The 12,863-nt window shown below is 41.4% G+C and overlaps 1 long non-coding RNA gene across 1 annotated transcript; it reads left to right on the plus strand.

Annotated features, from left to right (window-relative positions):
- The first annotated feature begins 1,844 nt into the window (after positions 1 to 1,844).
- On the plus strand, positions 1,845 to 2,750 carry LOC108799717. The gene is made up of 2 exons (XR_001942043.1): positions 1,845 to 1,912; positions 2,237 to 2,750. It is a non-coding gene; the product is annotated as an uncharacterized LOC108799717 (long non-coding RNA).
- The last annotated feature ends 10,113 nt before the right edge of the window (positions 2,751 to 12,863 follow it).

The raw sequence follows: 12,863 nt of genomic DNA on the forward strand, positions 1-12,863 counted from the left end.
ACATGATCGGCGGTTCTATAGCCTACCGATCGCGTGTGAGTGCTGGCTCCGTGACCCCCCTCGAGATCCGCCCCCGCCCCCCCCCCCTCCTGTCCCCTCACCTTCAATCCCGGGATCCGCTGCCCCATTTGCGGCCCGGCTCAGGAGGAAGATGGGAGGGAGGTCAGCATCTTCCTCCTTGCTGAGCTCCATCCGTAGTGTGAATGCGGCAATGATGTGTATTACATCACTTCCGCATTCACTTGTCAGTCATCTGGCTGCTATAGCCAGAGAGAAGAAGCTGATGAAGCAGATCTGTGCTTCATCAGCTTCTTTTGCGGTCTCCATGTGACATTAGGGATCTTAAGAGATCCCTAATGTCTCCATAAAGAGGACCTGTCAGTGTGCCTTTGCTATTATATAGGGGGATTGTAATCCCCCTATGTAATAGCAATGACATTAAGTGTAAAAAAAACCCATAAAAAGAGTAAAAAAATAAATAAAAGTCACAAAGTTTTTTTTAAAAAAACAAATTTTTAAGTCCCCCACCCCCGCATTTACGCACATATAAACGTAAATACACGTCCGCGACGCCAGCATGCGAAAATTACAATTGCGCTACACATGTTACATATCGCGGCGAACGTCGCAGTGAGAGCAATCATTTTAGGGCCATCAATCACTGATAACACTAAACTGATGAGCGGTAAAAGCTTTTAAAGCGTCGCCTATGGCCAATTATGGTTATTGTAGTTTTTTGAGGTTTCGCGCGCGCACGCAATTTTAAGGCTTGACATGTTTGGTGTCTTTTTACCTGACGTCTATCTGTCCCTAAAAAATGGTATAAAATTTATTTCAGTACAGCGTTGCATGACGGAATAAATGTCAATCAAAGTACCGCAGGGCTAAATACTGAAAAATGGCCTGGATGGGAAGGGAGTTTAACACCGCGGACTTGAAGTGGTTAATGATGATGCAATGACTACTGAGCTGCATTTTAAATGCATTCAGCTTTAGGCCCCTTTCACACTAAGCGGATTGCCGCGTGATTTCCGCCGCGATATCGGGCATTTTTGCCACGCAATGATTTTCAATAGAGCTGTCGTAATGTACAGCTCCATGTCGTCCGTTGCTTGTCGCGGTCGCAAGTTGCTCCTACAGGACCCTTTTTTCGGCGGATTTTGTGCAATTTTTCTTTTTTTTAATGCAGCCCGACGGTGAAAGTCGCGCTACCGTTGCTGGAACGTCGCCCCGAAAGTCGCGATATCCTGGCCAAAAGGTATGTCGCTTAGTGTGAATGGGGCCTTAAACATTCAGTTAGCAGGCTTCAGCAGGCTTTCTGTACTGAAGCCTGCTAGCAGTTTTGTTTAAAGTGACAGTCGCAATTCTCATTAAGATATGTGCTTAACTCCACAAGCTGGAGCTATAGGGTGCTTCATAGGCTTTAAAATAGCTGCTAAAGCTTTCCAAATGCTGTTCAAAAGTTTGCTGTAAACACTGTTCTTACAGAAGTTCAAAGCCCAGCTGAACCCTTGTGATTTATTACTGTAATGCAACTGCTAAGTGCTGCCGGAAGGGTATCCTGTGTTAGCAGCATTTAGGAGAGTCAGACCCGCAGCTCTCACCCACAAAGCTGTCCAGGGAGTAAGAGCTGTTGACCAGAACAATGTTTCTGGGTGAATCTGGAGAGCCAGGCCGCTGCTGTGTGTGTGTGTGAGAGAGAGCAGTCCGACACTTCTATGTGCTGCCAGCACAGAGTATTAAAACCCTCACTGCCAAATTCGCAGCTTAAAAAGTAAGAGTGCCGTTATAAACCACAACTGTTCAGTAGAGCTTGAAGGTCATGTGAACATGGTATCAGCAAAGTTTATTTTGTATTACATTATTATTTATGCATAGTAAATAACTTCTTACTCCAGCAACAAAGGGTATGGTAACAACTAGACATGTGCACGGCAAAAAAAATAAATTCGGACTAAACAAATTAAAACGAAAAACTATTTCATTCGTTTCATAAAAGCAAACAAATGTTTATGCTGATTCACAGGCAACGTCATTCGCTCTGCCTCTAAGATGGCGGCGGGCATGCACAGAACACGGCGGCGGCCAATATGCCCGCCGCGTATTCTGTAACCGAATTTATGTATGCCTGAATATAGTGTTCGTATTATCGGGCATATAATAAATTTGCTATTTCGGATTCAGACAAACCGCCGAATCAATTGAATTTCGTCCGAATCCGAATGCACGTGTCTAGTAACAGCTACATTTATAGTGCAATCTATATAATCCCAGTGAATCTGAACACCTTTTATGTACAAGCTCTACGCAGATCATAAGTTGTTACTGCACATTTTCATGTTTATTTTTTGTTGTAAATGTATTATTACAGTGTGATTTTTTTGCTACTATGAAATGTACTGAGATATTTCTGAACAAACAGCATATACACAAATTATGACTTGTTATGAGTATTCGGAAAAGACTGGAATTCATGTTGGTGCAATCTGTGTGTTGGGGGGACGGGGACTAAATATGATTAAATGGATGCACTGTATGATGATAACACTGCACTGTTAATATATGACATTAAGTGCTTCTCGAGTTACCAGTATTCACTGATAAATATTTTATGTGCTGGAAGTTCAAGTACTCGTCAGTTACGCCTCTTTAGAATTTTGATGAGCCATGGTCTAGATGTCTCCCTGGCAGCAAAGCTTTAGAGTGGATCTGTCACATTTTCTGAAGCAAATATAGTTTTTATTTCCTTTCTTTGATCTGTACAAGCAGTATAGTACAAGCCTATTCCTAAAGTGTATGTACACCCAAGTTCCAGTTTTTAGTATGTTTGGTATTATGCCTCACTGTATGCAGTTTTCATACATTTTTGTGAATATGTTGAAAAGTTTCTTCTCTGGATGGCTCCCTAGTTGAGAAAGGCTGCCCTAGTATTAGTCTCAGATATAAAGGGATATTATCAGCTTATTTTTATTTTTATTTTAGGAACATTATTTTTTATATTATTAGCTGATGAACAAAAATTAAAAAAAAACAATATGGAGGCATTACACAAATTACATTTTACCTGGGTTTGGATGAGTTTACTGATCAAATGTTAACAGAAATTATCAGCGCTCTGAACAGTACTAACAATAGTGAGATTTTAGTCAGTCATCAATGCCATGACTGATTTACTGCAAAACCTTTTTGTCGAGCAGTTTTCCACATATGTAAAGAGATCCTGCTAGATCTTAAAGTCTATGTCCAGTTAATATTTTGTTGTATAAAAACAATCCTTCGCTCCCCCTTTAAAGCACCACTCACTCCACATGCCAGCATTGCTCTTTGTATCCTCGCCCACCTCAGTCCCCTACCTGGTTAAATGAGCCTAAGCCATCATGGACACACTCCATAGGGGTGTGTGAGCAGGCTGGGCACACAGGATGATGCTGTCACAATGTGAGCCTTGTTCTATCCAATAAAGAGGACCACCCACTGCCAATGCTGCGGAAGCTACATCCCCAGTCATTAAACATTCCAAGGCAGGTTTGAACCTGATTGGTGGCTGTGAGGAACATCTTAGTACTCATATTGTTTTACCATAGGCCTTGCAAGAAACCAGGAGGGGAGAGGGGTGAGATGGTGCAGTACAATATTTGGATGTAAAACTGAAATACTAAACAGTTCTCTGTATGCATATCAATGCTTTATTTCTTCTAATACTGGAGTGTACCTTTAAACTCTCTTTTTTATTAATATTGTCTTGAGACAACTTTTAAAATGACTGAAGAGAACATAAAAGCCCAAAGGAGCCAGATAATTGAAACTGTTAATCTTATTTAGGACATATCACTTTGGTTTGGAAAATGACAGGTCCACTTGCATTGCTATAATTTTTCTGCCAGCGATATATAGTAATGCTGAGAGGTAGAACTACATTTTCTTTGAAAAAATGCATGTTACAATTATTGTTTTAAGTATTATTTTTTAAATAAATGAATATGCATTACTTGCTGTCAATGGACTTGGGAGAGTAGTGTATTGTTTCTTAATAATTAACAGGTTCAAGATTAATTTTCTTTTCTACAGTTGACAAGCATGCAGGTATCAGTGAACAATGTGTTAGAGGTCTCACAGAAAAGTATTTTTCTATCATTTTTACCTTTTTATCTATCCTGTGTGTAAAAAAAACAATAAAAAAAAAACCACTTTGTTCTTTTGAAGCTTGGTGAACTAGTCTGCACTTTACACAGCCATGAAAATAAACTTGTGGATATTACAGGAAATAAATATCAACAGCCAGCCACCACCATACTGTGTTGTCAAGTTTATTGCTATTAAGTATGTGTGTGACAACCTCTGTTTTACTACTATATCAATGACTGCAATGGGTTCATTTATTTCCTTTACAACTACATTTGCATTGGCAGGGGCCTCACTAGGATTGTGAAAGACCTGGGGGCATCCTTGAAGAAAAAAAAGCCACAGAGTATATGGTCACAATGTGCTGAGAGTTGAGCTTGACTTAAAAAGGCTTGGTAAATAGAACTACTACAGTATACATGATATGCCATAGGCCTAGTACCCACAAATATGCCTTAATTAATGTACAACAAGCAAGAGTCTCACAGGCACACATTAACCTCAAGACAAAGGATCCTTTGAAAAGCCTGAAAACTCTTCCATTATATAGGCTTATCAGCACACAAAATGTTTGCTTTTTTAGAACCTACTTTAATACTTTAACAATTTCAAAAGTATTTTTCTTAAATCCATGTAGATTGCTATATCCTTTTCTATAACAAATTTTTAAATAGCGTTCCTAAGCAAACTATTGATGTTAGGCTGTTTTGTCTGTACAAAATACATTTGTGCTACACCAATTAGTCAGTACCATTCCAGTCATTAGGATTTTTAAAAATTAGGAGGAGTGGCTGGGCTATCACTAAGCTAAGTTCCCTTAGGATTCTTGAATGCAAGCCATCAGGCCCTGGTGACTTGTTCATATTTAGCTCTTTTTAGTCTGTTTTGGACCACTTTTTGGCCACCAAAACATATTGGCAGCAAATGGCACCTTTGGCAAAATGCTGAAAGTACCATCTTTCGGCCGACATTGCAGTGCATCAGTAATTTCTCTCCTCGCTGGGCCACCTCTTATACAGAGCAGCGTCCTGCGGGGAGAAGAGAAACTGTCAGGAGGCCGAGAGCGCTGTGAGCGGCGTTTCACATGAGGCTGGGCTCTCCTCCACCCAGCTGTGAGCAGCCATGTCAGCTGTCAAATGAGACCAGGCTTTCCTCTTCGCACCACCCGCTCGGTCTCGTGTGACAGCGAGTCAGGATGGAGAGCGGTTACAAGCAGTTTGTAAAGAATTGAGGACATAGTATGTTTACTGTGTCCACAAGTAATGCTCTACATTACTTCCCGTTTATTCATGATTGTAGACATGGTAAACACACTATCTCCACAAGTTATGAATGAACAGGAACACTCTCAGTATAGGAGATTCATCTTCATTCATAACAGGAGCTGCAGAAAAAGAGATTGCATCCTCAATCTCTTTATCTATTTTAAAAGGGAAATATCAGGGGTTTAGACCTCCAATATTTCCCCGAAGCCCCCCAACAGTAAAGTTAAAAAATATATTAATAAATTAAAAAAAGAAAAAAAATTAAAATAATTTAAAAGCTTATAAAAAAACTAATTTCAGTTTTGGCCTGACAATTTTTTTTATTTTCGGTTTCAGTCAGAAAATTCCATCTCGGTGCACCTCTAAACAACACAGTGTAGTGTGAAAAGATCAAGCGTAACAATCGTATCAAAGGAGTAAAATATAATAACAAGTACAATCATAAGCAAGCAGGTGTCAAGATTATAAACTGTAGCAGTAGTATAGATTAAACCAGTACAACAATGAGAGAAATACTGCTTATGCATCTTCAGTTAGAATACTGAGCCTGTGACTGTGGAGAAGAGACCAAAGCTATTAGAGTGCACATTGTAATACAAGTGTCTGTCCCGGTGTCCCAGGTTAGTTCAAAGCGCAATTGTTTAATTTAAAGAATTATAGATAGTTGTTCATGGGTCATAATCCAGGATAATTGCTAAAGGGACTCTAGGGGTTTTCCAAGGTTTGACAATGGAAATCTTGGCAGCTAGAAACAAAGTGGATCAATTTGCTTTGATGTTTTGAGTTTACGGAAGCCCAGTCATCAAGAAGGGCATATCTGGGGTTCCTGGGCACCTGGACGCCTGTAACTTTGATAATGAGAGCAAAAACTCTGTTCCAGAAACTCCAGATCCTGGGACATGACCATCAAGTGTGTACGACTGTGCCCCAGAGTTCACAGCCACTAAAACAAAATGGAAAGGCTCTGGGATACATGGATGCTAATTTTGCAGGAACCAGGTACCACCTAGAGAGCACCTTGTAGTTTGCCTCAATTGAGGATACATTAAGTATGCCACAAAACGCACACAGGCAGCGTTGACTCCATATTTCCTCCGAATAGGTCAGGCCAAGGTCATATTCCCAGGCCAACATATAAGTTAGTTTAGAAGGAGCACCTAGTTACATTGAATATATTACTAATATGCCCCCTCTCCAACCTGTGGATTGAGTACACCAGCGTTCATAGAGAGTGAGAGTAGGAGGGGGTTCAGCCCGCGAGGCAAGGGAGTGCTGAAAATGGGAGATTAGATGGAATCTAAATAGTTCTAAGTGGGGCATTCTCAACCTTTCCCTACAGTAAGCAAGTGACGAGGGTTTCTCTATGTTAAAGTAGTGACCAATCCTGTATAACCCTTTATTCTGCCACCATTGAAATAGTTTGGTTTGCTAGCCGAGTGGGAAAATAGGATTGTGAAAGGTTGGGGCTAGGGGAGTATGCAGAGAAGCTAACGTGTGAGACTGCCATATCCGATCCCAGAGAGCCAGGGAGTGGGAGTGTTGGTATTTTTATAGAACTTTTTCAGGTTTTCTTGCTTTCTGTGGTAATGTGCTTCTCATAATCTATTTTAGCAGCTCTGATTGCATTCTTGCATTTCTTATTACATAGTTACATAGTAGTTACAAGTCCATTGAGCTTAGCCTATAGAAAAACCTCCATAAACAACCTTATGTCCACAGTTACCCACAGTTGATCCAGAGGAAGACAAAAAAAAAAAAGACCCTAAAACATGGTTCAATTTGCTCCAACAGAAGAAAAACGATTCCTTCCTGATCCCCTAAGACATTTAGCCCTGGATCAGCAAGACCTGGCGCTTTTTTACTTATAAAATGTTTATATCTAATTATATTCTGATCACTTAGGAATGCATCCAGATTTTTAAAAAAATTAACTGAGCTAGCTAGTACTCAGAGGCGGCTCTCTAATTAGGCGAGTTAGGCGGGTGCCTAAGGCCTCGCGCCTGCCAGACTTGCCTGCGGTCGCCAAGTAACCCTGCATGCGCTGTACGCCCAGTGGGAGTCCCGGTAAACGCTGATGTACTGGGAATACCTTCCGCCAGCTTACAGCGCAGCATGAAGAAGGAATAGTCGCCAGCTCAGAAGCAAGTGAGGGAAACTGGGACATAGGATATCCCTGCCCCGTCACCATTCTACAGTTTTGCCGTGCCAGAATTGGAGGTAAGAGATACGATGCAGAGGAAATTGGAGAAGGAGGGGCGGCTGCAGAGATGGGAAGGGATCATGATTGGAGAGCGCTGGGGAAAAGTGATGGGAGGTGCAGGAAATATGTGATGGAAGGGGTGTTGGGGAGTTGGGGGAGAGGTGCAGGGGGGACAGTGGTGATGGGAGACTCCAGGGGGCATCTGAAGATAGTGGAAAGAACAGAGGGCATGAGAAAGATGGGGGAGAAAACAGGCATGTCTCCTAAACCTACAGAGGTTATTTTATAGGTTTAAGAGATATGTGTCTGCAATCTATAGAAAATAAAAATGAACCTTTCCCAATTTATTTAAGTGTAATAATTATCTAAAATACTTTAACATACATCCTAATGTTTAAGAATATCTGCTGCTATTTTTAAGATCTCCAGAGTTGTTCTGACTTCTTAAACCTGTACTATAAATAACAGGGCATATGATTGTGTTCATGCATGAGTAAATGACTGCATTTTTGTATATATGTATGTACATATGAGTGTATGTTATGTGCATATGTCAGATGGGGCCTCATGTTTAAGTTTCACCTAAGGCCTCACAAAATCTAGAGCCGCCTCTGATAGTACTAGTTCCTGTTTCACTGCTCTTACTTTGAAGAGACCTTTGAACGATAAAGCTCTTTTCCTGTACAGTCGTGGCTAAAAGTTTTGAGAATGACACAAATATTAATTTTCACAAATTCTGCTGCTTCAGTTTGTATGATGTGATTGAGGGGGCTAATCTCCAGAATGCATATACTCCAGAATGTTATGAAGAGTGATCAGATCAATTGCAATTAATTGCAAAGTCCCTCTTTGCCAAGAAAATGAACTTAATCCCCCAAAAAAACATTTTCACTGCATTTCAGCCCTCTCACAAAAGGACCAGCTGACATCATGTCAGTGATTCTCTCGTTAACACGAGTGTCAGTGTTGAGAAGGACAAGGCCGGAGACCACTCTGTCATGCTGATTGAGTTAGAATAACAGACTGGAAGCTTCAAAAGGAGGGTGGTGCTTGAAATCATTGTTCTGCCTCTGTTAACCATGGTTACCTGCAAGGAAACATGTGCAGTCATCATTGCTTTGCACAAAGAGGTATTCACAGACAGGGCTATTGCTGCTGCTAAGATTGCACCTAAATCAACCATTTATCGGATCATCAAGAACTTCAAGGAGAGAGGTTCAATTGTTGTGATGAAGGCTTCAGGGCACCCAAGAAAGTCCAGCAAGCACCAGGGCCATCTCCTAAAGTTGATTCAGCTGCGGGATCGGGGCACCATCAATGCAGAGCTTGCCCAGGAATGGCAGAAGGCAGGTGTGAGTGCATCTGAAGAAGGAGACGTGACCTCAGAAACGCGTAAACCATCTATTACCAGGGAGAACGAACAGCCGGTGGTAATGCAGCCCGCGCTCTGATCTTTACATGCCTGTTTTCACTCGACTTTTGTGAGTACCTCTATACCAGTTTTTATTTGTTTAATTAAAAGTGTTTACGCGATGGAGGCGCTCTCTGTGTCTTGTCTTGTCGTGAGTGCATCTACAGGCACAGTGAGGCAAAGACTTTTGGGGGATGGCCTGGTGTCATGAAGGGGAGCAAAGAAGACACTTCTCTCCAGGAAAAACATCAGGGACAGACTGGTACTCTGCAAAAGGTACAGGGATTGGACTGCTGAGGACTGGGGTAAAGTCATTTTCTCTGATGAATCCCCTTTCTGATTGTTTGGGGTATCTGTATAATACCTTGTCCGGAGAAGAAAAGGTGAGCGCTACCATCAGTCCTGTGTCATGCCAACAGTAAAGCATCCTGAGACCATTCATGTGTAGAGTTGCTTCTCAGCCAAGGGAGTGTGCTCACTCACAATTTTGCCTAAGAACACAGCAATGAATAAAGAATGGTACAAAAACATCTTCTCCCAACCATTCAAGAACAGTTTGGTGACGAACAATGCCTTTTCCAGCATAATGGAGCAGCTTGCCATAAGGCAAAAGTGGCTTAAGGAACAAACCATCGAAATTTTGGGTCCATGGCCAGGAAACTCCCCAGACCTTAATCCCATTGAGAACTTGTGGTCAATCCTCAAGAGGTGGGTGAACAAAAAAAAACAAAAAACCCCCCACAAACTCCAAGCATTGATTATGCAAGAATGGGCTGCCATCAGTCAGGATGTGGCCCAGATGTTGATTGACAGCATGCCAGGGCGAATTGCAGAGGTCTTGAATAAGAAGGGTCAACACTGCAAATATTGACTCTTTGCATAAATGTTATGTAATTATTGATAAAAGCCTTTGACACGTATGAAATGCTTGTACTTATACTTCATGCATATTTGGCAGGTATATTACATTGTTTTTACATAAAAAGCCTTTTAAAAATAGAATAAATAAAAAATTGCAGCCAGCAACACTATGAAAGATGCCCTGTGAAAATACACATGCAGCTAGTTATCAGTTGAGTGCATGTGTGACAGGATGTGAAAAAAGTAAATTGCAGACAGCAAAAAAGGAGCAAATACTGTTTTAAAATGCACATTCAGACTGTTATGACTGTAGAGAGTGCATGTAAAAAGGCTGTAAAGAGGCTGCTAGATAAACATCAGCAGCTTTAAGCACTGGCGGAACTACCAGGTTCGCAGCGGTCGTAATTGCGACCGGGCCCTGGCGTTCCGCCACTTGGAGGGGGGGGGGGCGGCAAAGAAGAAGAGGGCCCCCGAGATAGTGTCGCTCAGGGGCAGACTGACTATACCGCCACTCGGGCTTTCCTCACACTTTACCCTCTCTAAGACCTACAAGGTGCATAAACACCAGACAAGCACACTTTACTAGAGCCAAGGGTCAAAAACTAGCGCATATAGGGTTTAAAGTCCCACTCTGAAGGATAAATGAAAAAATGTTTCATGGCGAGAGTTTTTCGCGTGCGGTCGGATTGACAACGTGATTGACCCTGGATTACTTTGTTGGATTTTTTTAATTAAAGGATTTTTTGTAACAGTCTGGTCTCTTTATTTACATTTTTGTTTACCCTTTAGTGAATGAGTTGGGGTACAATTAACCCTTACGCATTCACAAGGGGGGCAGCATCTGGGTGCCCCGTTTATGAAAGGGCGTACCCCAATGCACGCAGACCCCCCACAACCACCAGTTCAGGGTTGTGGGGAAGAGGCCCCTGTCCCCATCGGCATGGGGACAAGGTGCTTTTCCAGGGGATACTCCTGGAAAAGCACCCTCCCAATGCCGAAGACATGTAGTGCTCGCTTGTCCACCCCCCTTTTCTGCCCTGGTTGGGGATTTTAGGGGGGACCCCAGGTTTTTGCTTTCCCTTTTGTGGTGGTGGAATTCCCCCTTAAAATTCCTACCAGACCTGAACGACCTGGTATGACTTTTGGAGGGAACCTCACACATTTTTTTCTTATTTTTAACTCGGGGAAGGGTGGTGGGGGGTCCCTCCTAACATTCCTATCAGACCTAAAGGTTTTTGGGAGGCTGACCCCACAATGTTTTTGTTTTCTTTTGTTTACTTGGCTATTCACTCTCTGCTTTTAAGACAAATGACACTGCGCTATAATATATGTGGGTCCCTTGTACTTCTATTTGTTCCCGATAATCAGTGTTATTTCTTTATCAGCCACTGTGCTCCTTATCCTTAACTTGTATTTTAAAACGTCTGAAATCTGCACTCACCAGCTGCTGGTCACCTTTTTACGGGCTGACCAGAGATCATTTAATTACTCCACTCCTTCATTCGTGATCTTTCCGTCCAGGTAACCGACTCTGTTTTTTTCCAAGAATACTTCTGTTGATTCCTAGGCGATAGCTCATAGCGATCTATCATTTTTGTGGTTTCCTCCAGGGATGTTCAGATACCAAGTACCATACTCGGTACAAGTACAGATACTTTTCCTGCATTAAGACTAGACTAGAGAAAAAATCAAAAGTCAGGAGGCAGCGGTCATTTTTAAGGAGCATACGGAGTTCCTGAGATTTGTGCATCCCTGTTTTAATGTATGATTTATTTATGTGTTTATAAATATATATTAGTGATGCACTGATACAATTTTTGTACTGATACTTGTCCAAGTACTCACAGATACAAGTACTGATACATTTTTGTTTATTGTCATGTGACAGTTTTTCTAAAACAATACAGACTAATTATTTCAGGACAGTGGTGGATCACCAGAGCCAGGTCCCAGCTGCAACCGCTGCAACCCTGGTAGTTCTTGTGAAAATGCCAAGTATTGGCACTGGAATCTAGACATCCCTGGTTTCCTCCTCACTCCTTATTGTGATTAGTCACCGATACTCAAAGAAACAGAAAAGTGCCCTCCATTGGGCAGTATTTAATAAAATATTTATTGTATAAAAAATATATTGCACCCACAAGAACAATAAAAACTTTGTACTAAATCCTCTCAGCTGTGACAAGCTTCTCTCGTGTGCTGTGATGTCCGTGTGCTCCGCCCACCTACGCGTTTCATCACTTGGACTTCCTCTTTGGGTAAGGCGTACACAGACATTTGTTTGACCCTTCTGTTATGCCGACAAGTTAATTGATAATTTACACCACTAGATGTCCCACTTTATCTCTCTCTCTCTCATGGCAGCAAGTGATTTACAACATATCAATGTAGGGAAAGGGAAATTGTTACATTATAACTATCTCGAGGACAAATAATACATTATACATTACATTATATCAAATATTGTACAAAACTGTGATAAAATATCGGCATTACTGAATTTCGGATTTATATTAGTTGTTGCTTAAGAAGCAATAAAGGTCTAGTTCTATATTAAGACCTTTGGGATGCATGGTTTTCTAACATGAAAGTCCATTTGGTTTAATTTTTTTAAGATTACTTCCCCTCTAATGCTTTACTGAATCCACAAAACCTTTCAGTGTTTTTGTTATGGCATAACTTAAAATATTGGGATACACTTTGTTTGTTGAATCAATTTTAATATTATTGATGTGTTCTTGAATTCTAACATTGATCTGTCTTGTGGTCCTGCCTATATATTGTCGTCCTATATATTGTCTTAAAGTGCTCATAGTAGAGGTATCACTATTGTTTTGACACAGCGGGTTTCTACGTATTCACAATAGCATAGCGCAGTGGTATATGATTACACATTCACTCTCTGCTGTTCTGTCCCTAGAAGAATAGGGGTATACAGCAGTGAATGAACTGCCGTACGCACACTTCAGTTGATCCAGATGTTGGATCGGTTGAGGCGAACATG

This window comes from Nanorana parkeri, unplaced genomic scaffold, assembly GCF_000935625.1.
Source record: "Nanorana parkeri isolate BGI_ZX_2015 unplaced genomic scaffold, ASM93562v1 scaffold1793, whole genome shotgun sequence".
Taxonomy (NCBI): domain Eukaryota; kingdom Metazoa; phylum Chordata; class Amphibia; order Anura; family Dicroglossidae; genus Nanorana; species Nanorana parkeri.